Raw genomic sequence first — 6,884 nt, forward strand, 5'->3', positions numbered from 1 at the left:
CAGTTGTTTTTATCTGGTTGTTTCTTCAGAATTAGATTTCGTTAAAGATTTCTAGCAAAAACTCTACAGAGGTGATGTTGGGTCCTTCTTAGCACATCACAAGAGGCACAGGGAGCCACTGTGTCCTATTATTGGTCGTGCTAAGTTTAATCAGTTGATTAAGATGCTATCTGCTAGAATGCTCCATTATAAAGAGTTTGAAAAGATGTCTTTACAATTAATAAGTAATCTGTGGGATAGGACTTTGAGAATATCTTGTTCCCCAACAACTTTCACCCAAAGTTTTAGCAGCCATTAGTAAACCTTGCCTGAATCAACTATGTGATTACAAAGATCACATTTTTTTGATTTTATCATTTCCTCTCTACATTTATTAGGTGGCATTCTACTGCTTAAGGAAAAGAGCTTTCTCTTCCCTCACACTCACTTTTTAATTTTCTTGAGTATTATTATGAACTCAGATCTTTCATTACCACTCATTTTCTTTTCGATTTTCAATTTGTCCCAAATTTGGCCCCTTCAAGGTGGGAGCCCCTTCCAGCTGGTCTCTGTGCTTCAGACATAACCCCATCATTGTTTGAGCACTTCTTTGCTCTCTAGCAGAGGAAAGCCCAAACTCATTTTGTACTTTCCTTTGATTCAGACCTAGAATCAGCCATTTCCCCAAGATAACTTGATTACTTTTAGTGAGAAGTAGTTCATAGAAAGCAAAAACTGGGTGGTAAGAGTGCTCATTGCTATCAGGATGTCATTGTGTCTAGGTCCTTTCAGTGGACAGAGCCAGGAAGTATGTTTGATTTTAAATCATAGATTTATCTTGATCCCCCAACTCCAGTCCAACACCACAGGATTCTTCCTCTTTCCCTCCCAGTGCATATTTTTTATCTCTTTTCTCCCACAGTGAAAACCTGGTTTTCAATCCAACATCAATATATTTACTCATTTGCTCCTCCTCACAATACACCCAATAGTATCAGAATTACTGTATCAGTACCACTACCAAGAACAAATCTACTAATAAAGTTCCAGATTGTTTGCAGTGCTTTTTTTTTAATCCCTAGAATATAGCCCACTAAACGTAAAAAGATCTGTTAAAAAAACTTTTAACCTCGAAATAGGTTCATTTGTTTCTCTTTATACTCAGTGTTAGAGTTTTCCTTTCCTTGTTGACTTAATTTTTTTCTTTGTGATAGTGGGCTTCTTAATTTTTTTCCAGTTTTATTGAGATATAACTGCTATATAAGATTTGTAAGTTTAAGGTATACAACATAATGATTTGGCACATGTATATATTGATACAATTACCAAAGTTTAGTTAACATCCATGACAAAAATATGGAATGCTTCACAAATTTGCATGTCATCCTTGTTCAGGGGCCATGCTAATCTTCTCTGTATCATTTCAATTTAGTATACATGCTGCCAAAGCAAGAGCTAATTTAATTTTTTGAATATGTAAAACAGTAGCATAGTTAAAAAGTCAAAACTATATAAAATGTAACTCAGAGTAGTTTTCTTCAATCCCTGCGTGTAAGTTTCTGGTTTATCCTTTCTTAATTGCAAAAATAAGCAAATAATATATATGTATATGTGCATGCATATACATATATCCTCATTTTTGCCTTTTTTATTCAAATAGTAGTATACCGCATATACTCTTTTGCACGTTATTGTTTTCACTTCATATTGTTTTATGTTATACAAATGCAAGTGTTTTATAGCACTGGTGTTTCACTTATTTGCTCTCTCAAATGTATTTGGTATTTAGGAAGGTTTTATTTTTATTTTAATGGTTACTTTTATAATAAAACTAAAATACACTCCATCCCCCCATCTTATTTTTGTTATTTTTCTATTGGTTCCTCAACAATATTAAAATTAATTAATAATTTCTTCTATCCTCTCTTATCCCTATCCAGCAGTATCTCATTTGAATAAATATCCTTTTATCCTCATCAGCAACAAGTATATTCTATATTTCATCCCTCTTACCATTCTTCCCTTTTAATTATTATATAATATCTACTTTGCCTGGTCATGTACTCTTCTTATAACCATCGTAGTTTTATAGGTAAATACATATTTTATGCTTACCATCAGTCCTTATGCCAATGTCTTTCCATTTTGGTTGTCTAAAAAACCTTTCTTCAGTAAATTCATGGGAGCAGTAGTCTCTGGTTCTTTCATGTTCATCATTTGTGGCATGTTGACTAGATATAAAATCGTTGGCTCATGTTTTCTTTCCTTGAATATCTTCAATATGTTACTCTCTTTATTTCTTTATTTGGCTGCATCAGGTCTTAGTTGCGGCACGTAGGATCTTCGTTGCAGCGTGCGGGATCTTTTGTTGTGGCGTGCAGGCTCCAGAGCACAGGGGCTCTCTAGTTGTGGTGCATGGGCTCTAGAGCACGTGGGCTCAGTAGTTGCAGCACGCGGGCTTAGTTCCCCTGTGGAATGTGGTATCTTAGTCCCCCGACCAGGGATCGAACCCGCATCCCCTGCATTGGAAGGCGGATTCTTAACCACTGGACCACCAGGGAAGTCCCTGTTTCTCTACTTCTTCTGGAATAAAGTTCAAAGACAATCATTTCTTTCCCATTTAGGTGACTTGATATTTTGACTAGATGCCCAAAAGAGTTTTTTCTTTTCTTGTAAAGTCCAGAAGTTTTCTGAGTATATACCTTGACATTGGTCATTCTGGATTGATTTTCCTAGGTACTAGTGTCAAATCTTTTTTTACTTCAGGAAAACTTTTCTCAAATGTTTGCTTTTTAAATTTAAATTATTTTAAAATTCCCTCTGCTTTTTTTTTGTGGGTCTTCTATTATAGTTTGTTCATTTGTTTACCTTTCCACATCTACCACTTTCTCACAGATCTCTTTGATTTGTTGGAATTCCCTCCTTTTCACCTATTGTTATCTGATATATTTATTCACTCTTCTGTTTTTTTCTATTTTAGTCTCCATCTCTCAAATGATTAATATTAATTCTGAGTTCTCCTACATCATTTCTGAGCTTCTCTAATTCTGATTTATATAGTCCTTTCCTCTCTGATATTATTTTATTCGTTTTTTATCTCATTTTGAAATAATAAATTTTTCATCTGTTTTATAAGCATGTCTTTCTGATATGTTTTCACTATTAGAATGTTATTCTGCCCTTTCTTTTTCTTTTATTTTTTAAAATTGGTTTATTTATATTTGGCTGTGTTGGGTCTTCGTTGCTGCGCGCAGGCTTTCTCTAGATGCGGCAAGCAGGGGCTACTCTTGGTTGCAGTGCATGGGCTTCTCATTGCAGTGGCTTCTCTTGTTGCAGAACATGGGCTCAAGGTGCACAGGCTTCAGTAGTTGTGGTATGCAGGCTCAGTAGTTGTGGCTCACGGGCTCTAGAGCGCAGGCTCAGTAGTTGTGGCGCACGGGCTTAGTTGCTCTGCGGCATGTGGGATCTTCCTGGACCAGGACTTGAACCCATGTCCCCTGCATTGGCAGACGGATTCTTAACCACTGCGCCACCAGGGAAGTCCTCTTTTTTTCTTATAATGACTTAGTGTTGGATTTTTTTCCAGCTTTATTGAGATATAATTAATATATAACATTGTGTAAGTTTAAGATGTACAATGTAATAATGTGATACATACATTGCAAAATGATCACCACAATATGGTTAGTTAACACATCTAACTTAGTGCTGGATTTGAACACAATCTTATTCTATTGTTCATTTTTATATGGATTTACTTTTTATTTTATGAAGGAAGGGTGAATCAGGATAACTTTTCTGGCTTCATTACTTTAGATTCCCTTCTTCTGGTGTCCTTACCAAGAACTTTTTAATGGCCTGTACTTTCTGAGGTGTAGTTCCTCTGCTGTTTTATCTAGACTTTCTTTTTCCTTTGCTTCTATTACCCCATCCTTCTTCATTTGGATTCTACTCTCAGAAGTATTCTTTTGGTGTGAGACTTTCTTCTGAAAAGGAGCTTTGTAATTTGAAGTTCACAGAGCCAAAAACCACACCAGCTCCTTTAGGCCTTATCTTGGACCCCACACACCCACATCTTTACTGAAGTGTAGAAAACCCCCTCCCAGTTTTAGTAGTTGTTCTCAAATTGGTCTACCCCGCTTTTCAGTGAGTACTATTGCCAGTTTTAGAGTTCTGTTCTCAGGTCTATCAGATACCTCATGGCTCCCTCCTGCGCAGACACTGATACCATGGGGTTCTTGAGCTATTGGTAGTTTTCCTCCACCTGCTCATATTTTGAGGTTCATGAGAATATCTTGTCCATCTAGAATAAAAATTTGAAAAAACAAATGTCAATCAAGGAGGAACTGGCTTAAAAATTTAGTGATATCATTGTAGTTTTTAGTAAGGTGAAGTCAATGTTGAATTTTATATAACAATATGGAAAGCAGTATATAATATGTTAAGTCAGAGAAGAAGCTTACAAAGTTTTTATAGTATGATAGCATTTATATATTTTTTAAAACATTAAAAATATATGTGTGTGTACGTTACTGTAAAAGTTGCCTAGAAAAAGAAACACCCAACTTTTTATATGGTAATTTATTCAGGTACTAGTGGGGGTTAGCTATTTCCACTTTATACATATGGGTTGCACAGATAAGTAGTGTTGAATTCTTTTTTGTTGTTGTTGTTTTTGCGGTACGCGAGCCTCTCACTGTTGTGGTCTCTTCCGTTGCGGAGCACAGGCTCCGGACGCGCAGGCTCAGCTGCCATGGCTCACGGGCCTAGCCGCTCCGCGGCATGTGGGATCTTCCCGGACCGGGGCACAAACCCCTGTCCCCTGCATCGGCAGGCGGACTCTCAACCACTGCGCCACCAGGGAAGCCCTGAATTCTTTTACTGAGCTCAGGATTACCCTCAGATCTGGTCAAGAGGGGCTTCTACCTTGGACCTCATGTATTAGAGAGTCTGAAAATTGCAAACACACAATGAAAAGGTAAGCTTATTAAAGAACCTATGAGACTGGGTACCCACTGCTGACACAGAGCAGCCATCACCCTAAACATCCACACTGATGACTAACACCATTCAGGCCGCAGGAAATGCTTCTCCACAGCTCTTGCCCTCTGTCCTGAAAGCAAAAGGTGACTTGATTCAAATGTCAAGAAGAATCATTGGTTGTCTTGCTGCCAGCATTGTGGAAGGACATTGCTTAGGAGTGTAAGGAGAATTTGAGCTGTGGAAGCATTTAGGTAAGAGAAAAGACAAATTAATTCACTTGTCAAATCCTTCCTTTCAGATGTCATGAATGCTATAGATTCTTGCATAATAAAGTATCATTTCCCAGGAGTGCTGAGCATCTACTTTCTTCCTTTCTTCGAGTTCCAGTTTCTAGACCTGTGTGCACTCGCGAATTACTGCAGTATTTGCAATAGGTACACGAGGCAGCCAGAGAACATTTTGCAATATTAAACGATATTATCCTTAACTCATTTTTATGCATACCCTAGATATAACATGTTTGAGGCATGAAGCATAATACCACTTTTTGGCATTAGCAACTGATGGCTATTGAATGCAAGAATTGCAAATAATTTTGTTTATGAGAATATTTTATAAGATATAATTACATTTTAAAACTAAAGTAAAAACTAAGCTTTATTTGAATTTTTGTTTAAATTTTAATGATCATTAATCATTATTTTTATTTTGTTTTTTAATTTTAGTAGATTATTTTGGATATTTTAGAAAAAAAGTGACTTTCTGAGGAGAGGAGGTCCCTCTCCTCAGGGATCCCTATTCTGTGAGACACAGCAAATAAGAAAAATAATTTTAATTTTTCAATATTTTAACATTTACTTTAATTATATTTTTGCTGACACATATTCAATTTTGGAATCTTTTGAATATGATTACATTTTATCTTTTAATTCTACAGATCACTGAGAATGAGAACAAGTTGAGATTGGGGTAGAACCACAAAATATGAAAGTGGGGCTCAGGATACTAAGGACTGAAAAGATATAAGTAAAATACATTCAAAGAGGTGGTCTGCTTCAATTTTTTAAATTGCAGACATTGAAAGTAAACAGACTTTTGCTGAGCATGACCCACACACAATTCACAAACAGGCATGACAAGTTCTTTATTTAATGTATTTTAGTTACTGAGCAAAACAAGGAAAATACGCAACCAAAGTATTCTTAGCATCCACGACTCGAAAAGGTTGAATGAAACACCTGTTACCTTATGTTCTTTACTAATGAAATTTTTTTTCTGATCAAAAGAAAACAATGAAAAATATACTTTTCCTATAAAATTCACAACTCAGAAAAAACACATGCAATTCTGGCCTGACCATCAGAAGATAAAGAACTTGCAAGAAAATTGGCAAATTGGATGAGAAATATGAAAACTTTGGCTCTTTACTGTTTGTTGGAAAGTATCCTGGAAAAAGTCTGTCATACCCTTCTGAAATCATGAGACTACTTCAGGAAAAATGTAAGATGACTCAAATTATTGGCTATGAATTTTCCATTGAATAAACATGGCAGAAAATTTAATTATTTTAATTATTTCACATCAAAATAAAATGTTTTTCAAATAGAGAAAGAAACCACAGAAACTTTTTTAATATTTTAAGTTGAAAAAGACCGAAGTATTTTGTTACTATTGTTACATATTTCACAATTAGCTTTGGCCAGTGAAACTATTTGTGAGTGGAAATGCTGAGGTTCTCAACTAAAAGAATACAAAATGTTACCTGTACCAAAAACAAACAAACAAACAAAAACCCCAGCATATGCAAATACTAGAACTGAAAAAAAAAAAAACCTAAAAGAATAGCAAATAGTAATCAACCGAGAAACCAGTAAACATGTAAATACTGATATAAAATATTGCTATGATATTCTTAAAGAATA

The 6,884-nt window shown here is 35.6% G+C and overlaps 1 non-coding gene across 1 annotated transcript; it reads right to left on the reverse strand.

Moving 5' to 3' along the window:
• Positions 1–1,329: 1,329 nt before the first annotated feature.
• On the reverse strand, positions 1,330–1,431 carry LOC113606938 (U6 spliceosomal RNA). The gene has a single exon (XR_003427768.1). It is a non-coding gene; the product is annotated as a U6 spliceosomal RNA (small nuclear RNA).
• Positions 1,432–6,884: the final 5,453 nt, after the last annotated feature.

This window comes from Aethalodelphis obliquidens, unplaced genomic scaffold (genome assembly GCF_003676395.1).
Source record: "Aethalodelphis obliquidens isolate GAN/ISIS:26980383/991018 unplaced genomic scaffold, ASM367639v1 scaffold45, whole genome shotgun sequence".
Taxonomy (NCBI): Eukaryota; Metazoa; Chordata; class Mammalia; order Artiodactyla; family Delphinidae; genus Aethalodelphis; species Aethalodelphis obliquidens.